This window comes from Triticum aestivum, chromosome 1D, assembly GCF_018294505.1.
Source record: "Triticum aestivum cultivar Chinese Spring chromosome 1D, IWGSC CS RefSeq v2.1, whole genome shotgun sequence".
In the NCBI taxonomy this organism is placed as follows: Eukaryota; Viridiplantae; Streptophyta; class Magnoliopsida; order Poales; family Poaceae; genus Triticum; species Triticum aestivum.
Window position 1 is genome coordinate 32,050,202 of NC_057796.1, and position 16,420 is coordinate 32,066,621.

Here is a 16,420-nt window from a genome sequence, read left to right on the forward strand (position 1 = left end):
TTGAATTCGAGTTCGTGTCCTACTCATGGTCCCAAGAACATTTCGCTTCATCAATCCTTTGACTTGATGTCATCGCCGACCGATTACATCTCCATGAAACCTCCCGACAGAATTTGTCATGATCATCATCAACATTCTGAGTTCCTCCAGGATATCAATTGAATTCATGATGACAAATACCATCCTTGCCCCTCGATGATTTGTGTTATCATCGGCAACATTCTTGCTTTCCCTTCAACACAAACTTGTTCATGTATTGTGTTGTACCTGGAGATCCTTGCTATCTTTTATATCAAGAATGTCATGGGAAATTCACCACCCTTAAGAATTCTTGATACAAGTGATACTTATTAACATCACCATTCTTTTCTTGGTCCCCTTGTTGTTTCTAACCAGAATACCGACAAATGGTATGTGATGTGTAAATTCTAAACTTCTAGCAACCCTATTGCTTTGAAGTTATTGGTCTATAGTTTCATTCTACATCCATGGCTTATTGAATCATCATTCGAACATTGACCGTGCTACCTCGCCCATATTTCGGGTGCACCTTTCAACCAATGTTTAACTGTGTATGTTTTCCTCGAGCATACCTCATCACATCATTTGATCTGATAAATGTTATCTCCTTGTTCACATAAGTGTGGACATCCATCTTTTGAAAATCTCAATGAATCGTCGCTGATTCCATCAGCCACCTCCTCATCCTCTCGTTGGTTTACTGATGAACTCTTGTTTCGAAACTCGCTTCCATAGTTCATTTCCCGAGGATCTTACATTGTCATCTCGTCAATTTGTTTTGCACCTTTTCTTCTCTGGCATCCTAAGTCGGAGGTATCCTGACACCAATCGGATCTGAACCTCGGTCAGATATGATGGTTGGAACGTATTTCCAAGAGTTATAACATTGGTCTTTATATGACTTGGTAAGGTGATGTCATGCCTAGCACACCTGACCGGAGGACCTATTGTTATAATTTCCTAACATGTATGAGGAAACTATGGGGGTCTCCTCATGAGTATAGTGGAAACATCATATGGGGAAAATGGACAACATCCAAAACAATGCATATCCGATGCTAGGTGGTCATGGCATGGCATATGAGATAAATGATGCAAAGGGAGCATGTCTATATTATCACAAGAAAAACAATTGCCAATAACCATGGGCTTGTCATCTATGCCATATGTGAAATTGGGTTTATTTTAATGGCATATGCATAGTCACTAAGATGAGATTGCAAATATGACATATGATTGATCTCATGTATTGCATATGACAAGTCAAGAGGATTGTCTAACATGATGTGACCTAAAGAATTGTCACAAGAAATCCTATGTAACATGGCATCACAACTACTAGACTCCACATGACAATCATCAAACTCATCATAAATGGGTAAATCATCGCATGGGGAAATCACACTAGAATGAATCATGGTAATAGGTTGATCAACATCATGCAAGCAATCAATGTCAAGAATGTCCACTAGTGGGACTAGAGCATCACCTTCACCTATGTTACCTTGTTCATTCCACTCAAGTGGTGTAGGTGGGATGGCAAAGAACAAATGGTGGTCATCTTCATCTTGATGGAACCATGTGGGGGGTGCATCATATTCCACCATGGTCATCGTCTTGTCCAAAGGAAGGACGAAGTCATCATGTATCGGCGCGTCATCATATATGGGACCTAGCACCAAATGAGAAGACACAATAGAGGTAGAGGTTAAGTCGTTAGAAATTGAAGTGGCCTCACTCTCTCTATGTGGTTGTTCACTCACTCCCTCAAGGTAGGTGCACTCAAAGTCACATATGGTGGAGTCACTCATCTCACTCAAGTGGTGGGGGTTGTGGCTCTCCTCACATGGGAATTGGGGCAACTCGTCATATATGGGGCTAGTGGTGAAGTCACTCTCACTCTCAATATGGTGGCACAAGTCACTCAAGTCATCATACGTCGCCGTGGTCGAGGTGAAATACTCAACCATCTCATCACCGTCGCCATGGATGAAGGCCGAAGATGGCACATCATCACTCTCCTCCATGACCGAAGGGAAAATCCCATGCTCGATCATCTCGTCACCGTCGCCGTGGATGAAGGCCGGAGATGGCACATCATCACTCTCGCCTCCTAAGATGGAAGCATCATCCTTGCTCGTCACCAAGTTGCTCGCCTCCAAAGCTTGGTCCTTGAAGGTCTCCGTAGTCGTACTCGTCGCCGCACCATCTTGAAAAAGAGTCGTGGAGGACTCAGCAACATCAATGCCACAAAGTGGGATGGCAGTGAAGTCGAACTTGGGAGCATCGTCTTGGAGCTCATCGGGCTTGGACATCTTGGTGGTACTAGCCTCATGCTCGTCGTCTTTGAGCTTGGTTTTCGAGAAGTGTGCTTGGGGTGGAGAAGCCTTGGCCTTCATGAGTTCTTGTTCTGCCATGAGAGCACCAATGTAGTTATCATCGAGGGACTTGTAGTTCTCGAGGAAGATAGTCTTGGAGATGTCGTTGTTCAAACCCATCATGAAGTGGAACTTCATTGACATGGGGTCGTCCATGCCGGCTCGTGATACGTCTCCAATGTATCTATAATTTTTTATTGCTCCATGCTATATTATATTCTGTTTTGGACATTATTAGGCTTTATTATACACTTTTATATTATTTTCGGGACTAACCTATTAACCGGAGGCCCAGCCCAGAATTGCTGTTTTTTGCCTATTTCAGAGTTTCGCAGAAAAAGAATATCAAACGGAGTCCAAACGGAATGAAACCTTCGGGAACGTGATTTTCGGAACGAACGTGATCCAGAGGACTTGGACCGTACGTCAAGACATCAACCATGAAGCCACGAGGTAGGGGGCGCGCCCTCCACCCTTGTGGGCCCCCTATTGCTCCACCGACGTACTTCTTCCTCTAATATATACCTACGTACCCCCAAACTACCAGATACGGAGCCAAAAACCTAATTCCACCGCTGCAACCTTCTGTACCCGTGAGATCCCATCTTGGGGCCTGTTCCGGAGCTCCACCGGAGGGGGCATTGATCACGGAGGGCTTCTACATCAACACCATAGCCTCTCCGATGATGTGTGAGTAGTTTACCTCAGACCTTCGGGTCCATAGTTATTAGCTAGATGGATTCTTCTCTCTTTTTGGATCTCAATACAATGTTCTCCCCCTCTCTTGTGGAGATCTATTTGATGTAATCTTCTTTTGCGGTGTGTTTGTTGAGACCGATGAATTGTGGGTTTATGATCAAGTTTATCTATGAACAATATTTGAATCTTCTGAATTCTTTTATGTATGATTGGTTATCTTTGCAAGTCTCTTCGAATTATCAGTTTGGTTTGGCCTACTAGATTGATCTTTCTTGCATGGGAGAAGTGCTTAGCTTTTGGTTCAATCTTGCGGTGTCCTTTCCCAGTGACAGTAGGGGCAGCAAGGCACGTATAGTATTGTTGCCATCAAGGATAACAAGATGGGGTTTATATCACATTGCATGAGTTTATCCCTCTACATCATGTCATCTTGCTTAAAGCGTTACTCTGTTATTATGAACTTAATACTCTAGATGCATGCTGGATAGCGGTCGATATGTGGAGTAATAGTAGTAGATGCAGGCAGGAGTCGGTCTACTTGTCTCGGACGTGATGCCTATATACATGGTCATACCTAGATATTCTCATAACTATGCTATTCTGTCAATTGCTCAACAGTAATTTGTTCACCCACCGTAAAATACTTATGCTCTTGAGAGAAGTCACTAGTGAAACCTATGGCCCCGGGGTCTATTTTCAATCATATTAATCTTCCAACAACAAGCTATTTCCATTGCCGTTTTTGTTTTACTTTCTTTATTTTGCATCTTTATCACAAAAATACCAAAAATATTATCTTATCATATCTATCATATCTCACTCTCGTAAGTGACCGTGTAGGGATTGACAACCCCTTATCACGTTGATTGTGAGGATTTATTTGTTTGTGTAGGTGCGAGGGACTCGTGCGTGGCCTCCTTCTGGATTGATACCTTGGTTCTCAAAAACTGAGGGAAATACTTACGCCACTTTATTGCATCACCCTTTCCTCTTCAAGGGAAAACCAACACAGTGCTCAAGAGGTAGCAAGAAGGATTTCTGGCGCCGTTGCCGGGGATTCTACGCAAAAGTCAACATACCAAGTACCCATCGCAAACCCTTATCTCCCGCATTACATTATTTGCCATTTGCCTCTCGTTTTCCTCTCCCCCACTTCACCCTTGCCGTTTTATTTGCTCTCTCTTTTCCTTTCGCCTCTTTTTGTTCGCTTCTTGTTTGCTCGTGTGTTGGATTGCTTGCTTGCCACGATGGATCTACCTAAATTTGGTGATCTTCACCTTAAAAGGCTGGAAGAGCTCGCATGCAATGTCAGGAGTTTTATGGTCTTACAATTTGAGCATAATAATTTCTTTAGAAACGAGATTAAGGAACAAAAAAGCTTTATGAGTTATATGAATAAAGAGCTCGATGATATGTCTAAAGAATTTGATGGTTTGAGATCCCAAATTGCTCATCTTGAGAAGTTAATAGCTGAAAGATCGGATAAGCAGGCCACCTTAGTTAATAAGATGGCCGCTAAGCCGGAAAACTTTGAAAATAAAGATGAAGATCTAAAAGTTATTGATGTGTCCCCTATTAAATCTTTGTTTTGCAATATGAATCTTGAAAATGATGGGACTGATTATGATCCACCTTTACCTAGAAGGCGTTCCAGAAATTCGGAGTTTTTAGATCTTAATGCTAAAATTGATAAAAGTGGGATTGAAGAGATCAAAACATTAGATATTAATGAACCCACTATTTTGGATTTCAAGGAATTTAATTATGATAATTGCTCTTTGATAGATTTTATTTCCTTGTTGCAATCCGTGCTAAATTCTCCTAATGCTTATAGTCAAAATAAAGCCTTTACCAAACATATCGTTGATGCTTTGATGCAATCTTATGAAGAAAAACTTGAGTTGGAAGTTTCTATCCCTAGAAAACTTTATGATGAGTGGGAACCTACTATTAAAATTCAAATTAAAGATCATGAATGCTATCCTTTGTGTGATTTGGGTGCTAGTGTTTCCACGATTCCAAAAACTTTATGCGATTTATTAGGTTTCCGTGATTTTGATGATTGCTCTCTAAACTTGCACCTTGCGGATTCCACTATTAAGAAATGGGAAGAATTAATTATGTTCTTATTGTTGAAAATAGGAACTATGTGCCCATAGAATTTATTGTTCTTGACATAGATTACAATCCTTCATGTCCTATTATTCTTGGTAGACCTTTCCTTAGAACTATTGGTGCAATTATTGATATGAAGGAAGGGAATATTAGATTCCAATTTCCATTAAAGAAAGGCATGGAACACTTCCCTAGAAAGAAAATAAAATTACGTTATTAATCTATTATGAGAGCCACTTATGGATTGCCTACCAAAGATGGCAATACCTAGATCTATCCTTGCTTTTATGCCTAGCTAGGGGCGTTAAACGATACGCGCTTGTTGGGAGGCAACCCAATTTTATTTTTAGTTTTTTTTGCTTTTTGCTTCTGTTTAGGAATAAATATTTGTTCTAGCCTCTGTTTAGATTTGTTTTTATGTTTTAATTAGTTTTTGTGCCAAGTTAAACCTATAGGATCTTCTTGGATGATAGTTATTTGAACTTGCTGTAAATTCCAGAAACTTTCTGTTCACGAAAACAATTGTTAAAAAACACCAGAACGTGATAAAATATTGATTCCAATTGCTGATGATCAATAAAAAAATTGTCTAGGTCTTCCTATTTTGGCTGAATTTCTGGAGTTCTAGAAGTTTGCGTTAGTTACAGATTACTACAGACTGTTCTGTTTTTGACAGATTCTGTTTTTCATGTGTTGTTTGTTTATTTTGATGAATCTATGGCTAGTAAAATAGTTTATAAACCATAGAGAAGTTGGAGTACAGTAGGTTTAACACCAATATAAATAAATAATGAGTTAATTACAGTACCTTGAAGTGGTCTTTTGTTTTCTTTCGCTAACGGAGCTCACAAGATTTTCTGTTAAGTTTTGTGTTGTGAAGTTTTCAAGTTTTGGGTAAAAGATTTGATGGATTATGGAACATGGAGTGGCAAGAGCCTAAGCTTGGGTATGCCCATGGCACCCCCAAGATAATCTAAGGACACCATAAAGCCAAAGCTTGGGGATGCCCCGGAAGGCATCCCCTCTTTCGTCTACTTCCATCGGTAACTTTACTTGGAGCTATATTTTTATTCACCACATGATATGTGTTTTGCTTGGAGCGTCTTGTATGATTTGAGTCTTTGTTTGTTAGTTTAACACAATCATCCTTGATGTACACACCTTTTGAGAGAGACACACATGATTCGAAAATTATTAGAATACTCTATGTGCTTCACTTATATCTTTTGAGTTATATAATTTTTGCTCTAGTACTTCACTTATATCTTTTAGAGCACTGTGGTGGATTTGTTTTATAGAAACTATTATTCTCTCATGCTTCACTTAGATTATTTTGAGAGTCTTAAAAAGCATGGTAATTTTCTTAAATAATCCTAATAGGCTAGGTATTCAAGATTAGTAAAAACTTTCTTATGAGTATGTTGAATACTAAGAGAAGTTTGATACTTGATGATTGTATTGAGACAAGGAGGTAGTGATATCAAAGTTGTGCTAGTTGAGTAGTTGTGAATTTGAGAAATACTTGTGTTGAAGTTTGCAAGTCCCGTTGCATGCACGTATGGTAAACGTTATGTAACAAATTTGAAACATGAGGTGTTCTTTGAGTGTCCTCCTTATGAGTGGCGGTCGGGGACGAGCGATGGTCTTTTCCTACCAATCTATCCCCCTAGGAGCATGCGCGTAATGCTTTGTTTTGGATGACTTGTAGATTTTTGCAATAAGTATGTGAGTTCTTTATGACTAATGTTGAGTCCATGGATTATACACACTCTCACCTTTCCATCATTGCTAGCCTCTTCGGTACCGTGCATTGCCCTTTCTCACATTGAGAGTTGGTGCAAACTTTGCCGGTGCATCCAAACCCCGTGATATGATACGCTCTTTCACACATAAACCTCCTTATATCTTCCTCAAAACAGCCACCATACCTACCTATTATGGCATTTCCATAGCCATTCCGAGATATATTAAAATGCAACTTTCCACCTTTCCGTTTATCATGACACGTTCATCATTGTCATATTGCTTTGCATGATCATGTAGTTGACATCGTATTTGTGGCAAAGCCACCATTCATAATTCTTTCATACATGTCACTCTTGGTTCATTGCATATCCCGGTACACCATCGGAGGCATTCATATAGAGTCATACTTTGTTCTAGTATCGAGTTGTAATCATTGAGTTGTAAATAAATAGAAGTTTGATGATCATCATTTTCTAGAGCATTGTCCCAAGTGAGGAATAAAAAAAAGAGAAAGGCCATAAAAAAAGAGGAAGGCCCAAAAAAATGAGAGAAAAAGAGAGAAGGGACAATGCTACTATCCTTTTACCACACTTGTGCTTCAAAGTAGCACCATAATCTTCATGATAGAGAGTCTCTTGTTTTGTCACTTTCATATACTAGTGGGAATTTTTCATTATAGAACTTGGCTTATATATTCCAACAATGGGCCTCCTCAAGTGCCCTAGGTATTCGTGAGCAAGCAAGTTGGATGTACACCCACTTAGTTTCTTTTGTTGAGCTTTCATATATTTATAGCTCTAGTGCATCCGTTGCATGGCAATCCCTACTCCTTGCATTAACATCAATCGATGGGCATCTCCATAGCTCATTGATTAGCCTCGTTGATGTGAGACTTTCTCCTTTTTTGTCTTCTCCACATAATCCCCATCATTATATTCTATTCCACCCATAGTGCTATATCCATGGCTCACGCTCATGTATTGCGTGAAGGTTGAAAAAGTTTGAGATTACTAAAGTATGAAACAATTGCTTGGCTTGTCATCGGGGTTTTGCATGATGAGAGCATTCTTGTGTGACGAAAATGGAGCATGGCTAAACTATATGATTTTGTAGGGATGAACTTTCTTTGGCCATGTTATTTTGAGAGGACATAATTGCTTAGTTAGTATGCTTGAAGTATTATTATTTTTATGTCAATATTGAACTTTTATCTTGAATCTTTCGGATCTGAATATTCATACCACAATTGAGAAGAATTACATTGAAATTATGCCAAGTAGCATTCCGCATCAAAAATTCTGTTTTTATCATTTACCTACTCGAGGACGAGCAGGAATTAAGCTTGGGGATGCTTGATACGTCTCCAACGTATCTATAATTTTTGAGTGCTCCATGCTATATTATATTATGTTTTGGACATTATTGGGCTTTATTATACACTTTTATATTATTTTTGGGACTAACCTATTAACCGGAGGCCCAGCCCAGAATTGCTGTTTTTCGCCTATTTCAGAGTTCCGCAGAAAAAGAATAACAAACGGAGTCCAAACGGAATGAAACCTTCGGGAATGTGATTTTCGGAACGAACGTGATCCAGAGGACTTGGACCCTACGTCAAGACATCAACCAGGAAGCCACGAGGTATGGGGGCGCGCCTACCCTCCCTGGGCGCGCCCTCCACCCTCGTGGGCCCCCTGTTGCTCCACCGACGTACTTCTTCCTCCTATATATACCTACGTACCCCCAAACTACCAGATACAGAGCCAAAAACCTAATTCCACCGCCGCAACCTTCTGTACCCGTCAGATCCCATCTTGGGGCCTGTTCCAGAGCTCCGCCGGAGGGGGCATCCATCACGGATGGCTTCTACATCAACACCATAGCCTCACCGATGATGTGTGCGTAGTTTACCTCAGACCTTCGGGTCAGTAGTTATTAGCTAGATGGCTTCTTCTCTCTTTTTGGATCTCAATACAATGTTCTCCCCCTCTCTCGTGGAGATCTATTCGATGTAATCTTCTTTTGCGGTGTGTTTGTTGAGACCGATGAATTGTGGGTTTATGATCAAGTTTATCTATGAACAATATTTTAATCTTCTGAATTCTTTTATGTATGATTGGTTATCTTTGCAAGTCTCTTCGAATTATCAGTTTGGTTTGGCCTACTAGATTGATCTTTCTTGCAATGGGAGAAGTGCTTAGCTTTGGGTTCAATCTTGCGGTGTCCTTTCCCAGTGACAGTAGGGGCAGCAAGGCACGTATAGTAATGTTGCCATCGAGGATAACAAGATGGGGTTTATATCGTATTGCATGAGTTTATCCCTCTACATCATGTCATCTTGCTTAAAGCGTTACTCTGTTCTTATGAACTTAATACTCTAGATGCATGCTGGATAGCGGTCGATGTGTGGAGTAATAGTAGTAGATGCAGGCAGGAGTCGGTCTACTTGTCTCGGACGTGATGCCTATATACATGATCATACCTAGATATTCTCATAACTATGCTCAATTCTGTCAATTGATCAACAGTAATTTGTTCACCCACCATAAAATACTTATGCTCTTGAGAGAAGCCACTAGTGAAACCTATGGCCCCCGGGTCTATTTTCCATCATATTAATCTTCCAACAACAAGCTATTTCCATTGCCGTTTTTATTTTACTTTCTTTATTTTGCATCTTTATCACAAAAATTCCAAAAATATTATCTATCATATCTATCAGATCTCACTCTCGTAAGTGACCATGTAGGGATTGACAACCCCTTATCGCGTTGGTTGCGAGGATTTATTTGTTTGTGTAGGTGTGAGGGACTCGTGCGTGGCCTCCTACTGGATTGATACCTTGGTTCTCAAAAACTGAGGGAAATACTTACGCTACTTTACTGCATCACCCTTTCCTCTTCAAGGGAAAACCAACGCAGTGCTCAAGAGGTAGCAGCTCATCGCAAGGCTTTCTTCATCTCCTTGAAGTACTCGTCGATGGAGTTGGATCCTTGGGTGGTGTTCTCCAATTGGCGTAGAAGTTGTTCCGTGTAGGTTGGAGGCACAAACTCTCGCCGCCATGCTCTCTTCGTCTTGGGCCAACTCATGTCGTAGCACTTCGAAGGTGTGTGAAGCTACCATGTGGACGCGTAGTCGTGGAAGTTTCTTGTGGGGCACTTCACTTGATCTTCGGGAGGAACTTGATGTAGCTTGAGGTAGTCGTCCATTAGGCGCTCCCACTCGAGATACTCCTCGGGTTCTTGAGTCCCATAGAAAGGAATCTTGTGTTCGTTGTCGAGGTCGTAGTAGCTCGTGGAAGTCGCGGACTTGAGCTTGGCGAGCTTCTCTTGAGCGTAGTCTTGAGGTGCTTGAGGGTGAAGATGCCGTATGTCCATAGGCGAAGATGCCTTGAAGTCGCTTGGCGAAGATGCCAAGGGAGATGGTGAAGTCGTTGAGCGGTTCTTGGTGTTGAGCTCTTGACCTTCACGTTCTTTTTGGTGATGGTGTCGATGCCGATGTGACCTTGCCGGAGATGGTAGCTCGGAAGCATGTGTACTTGGGCGTTGATACGTCCATTTTGCATCATGCTTTTATATTGATATTTATTGCATTATGGGCTGTGAGTACACATTATGTCACAATACTTATGCGTGTTCTATCTTATTCTATAAGGTTTACATGAAGAGGGAGAATGCCGGTAGCTGGAATTCTGGGCTGGAAAATATTAGAGACCTATTCTGCACAACTCCAAAAGTCCTGAAACTCCACGGAAGTTATTTTTGGAAATAATAAAAAATACTGAGTTAAGAAAATACCAGAGGGGACCCACACCCTAGGCACGAGGGTGGGGGGCGAGCCCTACCCCCTGGGCGCGCCCCCTGCCTCGTGGGGCCCCTGGTGGCCCTCCGGTGCCCATCTTCTGCTATATGAAGTCTTTTGTCCGAAGAAAAATCATAAGCATGCTTTCGGGACGAGACTCCGCCGCCACGAGGCGGAACCAATCTAGGGCTCTGGCGGAGCTGTTTTGCCGGGGACACTTCCCTCCGGGAGGGGGAAATCATCGCCATCATCATCACCAGCGCTCCTCTCATCGGGAGGGGGCCAATCTCCATCAACATCTTCACCAGCACCATCTCCTCTCAAACCTAATTCATCTCCTGTATCCAATTCTTGTCTCTAAGTCTGAGATTGGTACCTGTAGGTTGCTAGTAGTGTTGATTACTCCTTGTAGTTGATGCTAGTTGGTTTATTTGGTGGAAGATCATATGTTCAGATCCTATACGCATATTAATACTCCTTTGATTGTGAACACAAATATGCTTTGTGGGACATGGGACAAGTCTTGCTATTAGTAGTCATGTCAATTTGGTATTCGTTCGATATTTTGATGAGATGTATGTTGTCTCTCCTCTAGTGGTGTCATGTGAACATCGACTACATGACACTTCACCATTATTTGGGCCTAGAGGAAGGCATTGGGAAGTAATAAGTAGATGATGGGTTGCTAGAGTGACAGAAGCTTAAACCCTAGTTTATGCGTTGCTTCATAAGGGGCTAATTTGTATCCATATGTTTCATGCTATGGTTAGGTTTACCTTAATACTTCTTTTGTAGTTGTGGATGCTTGGAATAGGAGTTAATCATAAGTGGGATGCTTGTCCAAGTAAGGGCAGCACCCAAGCACCGGTCCACCCACATATCAAATTATCAAAGTACCGAACGCGAATCATATGAACGTGATGAAAACTAGCTTGACAATAATTCCCATGTGTCCTCGGGAGCGCTTTTCTCTATATAAGAGTTTGTCCAGGCTTGTCCTTTGCTACAAAAAGGATTGGGCCACCTTGCTGCACTTTATTTACTTTTGTTACTTGTTGCTCGTTACAAATTATCTTATCACAAAACTATCTGTTACCTACAATTTCAGTGCTTGTAGAGAATACCTTGCTGAAAACCACTTATCATTTCCTTCTGCTCCTCGTTGGGTTCGACACTCTTACTTATCGAAAGGACTACGATAAATCCCCTATACTTGTGGGTCATTAGGCGTCTTTTCGAAGATGAGAAAGATCGCTTGTAGGACTTGATGAGGGCTTTGATCTCATCCATTTGAGCATCTTGGCGTCGGTAGAGTTATTCGTGGCATCGAACTCGTCATTGTTGTTGTAGACCGAAGGTGAAATGCCTTGCCTATCCATCACAATACTCGAGTAGAGGTCAGTAGGAAATGAGATAAACAATACCAAGTTACCGTTTCCCAAAGTTGAGGATGTATCCCGTTTCACTCAATGTGAGATGAAGAATAGTGGAATTGGTACCGAACTTGTTCACTCACACCTACAAACTAAAGCTTATGGAGTAGCTCGGTGAGGATAGTGGCACAAAATTTAATGCAAAATGTTAGCAAGAGTCAATAATGTTGAAAGACATTCACAAATTCGCAAGTGAAACAAGTAGACCAATAGCAAAGAATGGCACACGGAAACGCACACACGGATAGATAAATGGGGTCGTGCAACCAAGGAATGAGCACAAAATGTGGAGTCCACGGAAAACGCTCGTGTTGCACAACTCAAGAGAGACGCTAGCACGATTGCTCAATAGGAGGATACGACACTTGTGCACAACCTATGATATGCAAAATGTATCAACTTCTATCCCAAGTATGCTATGTATGTATGGTTCCCGGTGTTTCTCTCAAGATGATCCAAGATGATCGGATATGACAATCTTATGCAATGTGGTATGATGCTATGGCACTTGCTTACAAGCTCTTTGCTCTTTTTTTTTTATTGGCCACTTTTGCGAAATGCACAAACGAAGATAGCAATTGTGTATATGCGGGAACAATCTTGTGGCACAAGGGATGATATGATACCAATATGATATGGTATGTATGCAATGGAAGGTGTAGATCACTAATGTGCACAAGTAACGTTGCCGAAAATACTCAAATGGCTAGTCTCGATAGGCAAGTGACGCAAAATAGGCTAGGGGTTAACAATGCAATGGCAAGGGGATATACAATGGAGGGATACCACGATACCAAGATGATATGGAGGTTACCGTCCGAGGCGATGATGAGTGGCGGTGTTCTTGATGTAGATACCAAGATGATGAAGACTCGTCCCTAAGTAGCCGAAACACCTTAGGAAAAGAAAAAACCGCGAACTCAAAATCTCAAATGTCAAATGTCAAATGTCAAATGGTGGTAGCGGGAAAGCGGTGGTGGTTTTGCGGAAGCTCAATGGGATTGCGGAAATGCAATGATGGGGTTTTGAGATGCAATGCGGAAGTCGAGGGTAAGGTGGTGGACTATACACGGTGTTGGAGTTGGAAGCACGGTCCCTAAGTAGCCGAAATACCTTAGGAGACACAACTCGCAACACAAATAAAATTGGGTTAAGTTGGGGGAAGTGTATGGTGGGTAAGCCTATGCGGAAGTTATGGTGGTGGTTGATGAAGAAGCAACCATCCCTAAGTAGCTGAAACACCTTAGGAGACTCAAATCACAACTCAAACAACCACAAATGCTAAGGGGAACAAAATGTGTTAGGTTGCGGAAGTCGGTGGTGTTTATGCGGATGATATGGTGGAAGCCCTAGGCAAAGATGCCAAAGTGCCAAAAAAATTATGGAGTCAAATGGTGATGTAACCTATCTAGATGGATAGAGGATGTCAATAGCTACTCAACGAGCTAAAGAATGTGAAAGTCGGACTCCGGATGTGAAAGTTACGGTCAAAACGGTGAAACAGGGGAGGCTGATGCTCCAGGGGTCGGACATCCGGGGTCGGGGTCGGGGCCGGATATCCGGGACCTGATGTCCAAAACCGCGCGCGAAAATGTGCTCCAGGAGCCGGATGTCCGGCTTGGGGCCCGGATGTCCGGCCCGACGATTCCAGATCGGGATTTGGACTTAGAAACTCGATTTGGGGGCGGAAATTGATGATTTCAAGGGCAAAATTGGAGAGATTTCGTGGATGGAAAGTGGAGAAACTTGGGGAAATGCTAGATCCACTCGAAACCAAGCAAATCCATGGATCAAAATAAACAAAACATCATCAAACCAACAAATCACAAAAAAATTGGGCTAATTTTTGGGACAATTTTCGAATTTGGGACAAAATCAACAAAACTAGGCTAGAAAACACAACGGGGAGGCTCCGAAATCGTGATTGATATGTCCAATTTGCATCATGCTTTTATATCGATATTTATTGCATTATGGGCTGTTATTACACATTATGTCACAATACTTATGCATATTCGATCTCTCTTATTTTACAAGGTTTACATAAGGAGGGAGAATGCCGGCAGCTGGAATTCTGGGCTGGAAAAGGAGCAAATATTATAGACCTATTCTGCACAACTCCAAAAGTCCTGAAACTCCATGAAAGTTATTTTTGGAAACAATAAAAAATACTGAGTGGAAGAAATACCTGAGGGGGCCCACACCCTCGCCACGAGGGTGGGGGGCGCGCCCTACCCCCTGGGTGCGCCCCCTGCCTCGTGGGCCCCCTGTTGGCCCTCCGGTGCCCATCTTCTGCTATATGAAGTCTTTCGTCCGAAGAAAAATCATAAGAAAGCTTTCGGGACGAGACTCCACCGCCACGAGGCGGAACCTTGGCGGAACCAATCTAGGGCTCCGGCAGAGCTGTTCTGCCGGGGACACTTACCTCCGGGAGGGGGAAATCATCGCCATTGTCATCACCAACGCTCCTCTCATCGAGAGAGGGCAATCTCCATCAACATCTTCACCAGCACCATCTCCTCTCAAACCCTAGTCCATCTCTTGTATCCAATTCTTGTCTCTAAGTCTGGGATTGGTACCTGTAGGTTGCTAGTAGTGTTGATTACTCCTTGTAGTTGATGCTAGTTGGTTTATTTGGTGGAAGATCATATGTTCAGATCCTATATTCATATTAATACCCCTCCGATTATGAACATGAATATGCTTTGTGAGTAGTTACGTTTGTTCCTGAGGACATGGGAGAGGTCTTGCTATTAGTAGTCATGTGAATTTGGTATTCGTTCAATATTTTGATGAGATGTATGTTGTCTCCCCTCTAGTGGTGTTATGTGAACGTCGACTACATAACACTTCACCATTATTTGGGCCTAGAGGAAGGCATTGGGAAGTAATAAGTAGATGATGGGTTGCTAGAGTGACAGAAGCTTAAGCCCTAGTTTATGCGTTGCTTCGTAAGGGGCTGATTTGGATCCATATGTTTCATCCTATGGTTAGGTTCACCTTAATACTTTTGTTGTAGTTGTGGATGCTTGCAATAGAGGTTAATCATAAGTGGTATGTTTGTTCAAGTAAGGGCAGCACCCAAGCACCGGTCCACCCACGTACCAAATTATCAAAGTACCGAACGTGAATCATATGGGCGTGATGAAAGCTAGCTTGACGATAATTCCCATGTGTCCTCGGGAGCGCTTTTCTCTATATAAGAGTTTGTCCAGGCTTGTCCTTTGCTACAAAAAGGATTGGGCCACCTTGCTGCACTTTATTTACTTTTGTTACTTGTTGCTCATTGCGAATTATCTTATCACAAAACTATCTGTTACCTATAATTCCAGTGCTTGCAGAGAATACCTTGTTGAAAACCGCTTATCATTTCCTTCTGCTCCTCGTTGGGTTCGACACTCTTACTTATCGAAAGGACTACGATAGATCCCCTATACTTGTGGGTCATCAAGACTCTTTTCTGGCGCCGTTGCTGGGGAGTGAAGCGCCTTTGGTATGTTGAATTTGGTAAGGAAAAATTTATATAGTGTGCTGAAATTTACTGTCACTTGTTACTATGGAAAGTAATCCTCTGAGGGGCTTGTTCGGGGTATGTTCACCACGACCAGTAGAGCAAAGAGTTGCTCCTCAACCTACTGAACCTACTGAAGATGAAAATGTCTACTTTGAGATTCCTTCGGGTATGATAGAAAAGCTGCTAGCTAATCCTTTTGCAAGAGACGGAACAATGCATCCTGATGAGCACCTAATCTATGTGGATGAAGTTTGTGGATTATTTAAGCTTGCAGGTGTGCCCGATGATGTTATTAAGAAGAAGGTCTTTCCTTTATCTTTTAAGGGAGATGCATTGACATGGTACAGGCTATGTGATGATATGGGATCATGGAACTACAAACGATTGAAATTGGAATTTCATCAAAAGTTTTATCCTATGCATCTTGTTCATCGTGATCGCAATTATATATATAATTTCTGGCCTCACGAAGGGGAAAGTATCGCTCAAGCTTGGGGGAGGCTTAAATCAATGTTATATTCATGCCCCAATCATGAGCTCCCAAGAGAGATAATTACTCATAAAATTTATGCTCGGCTTTCTGATAACAATCGCACCATGCTCGATACTTCTTGTGCTGGCTCTTTTATGATGAAGACTATTGAATTCAAATGGGATTTATTGGAAAGAATTAAACGCAACTCTGAAGATTGGGATCTCGACGAAGGTAAGGA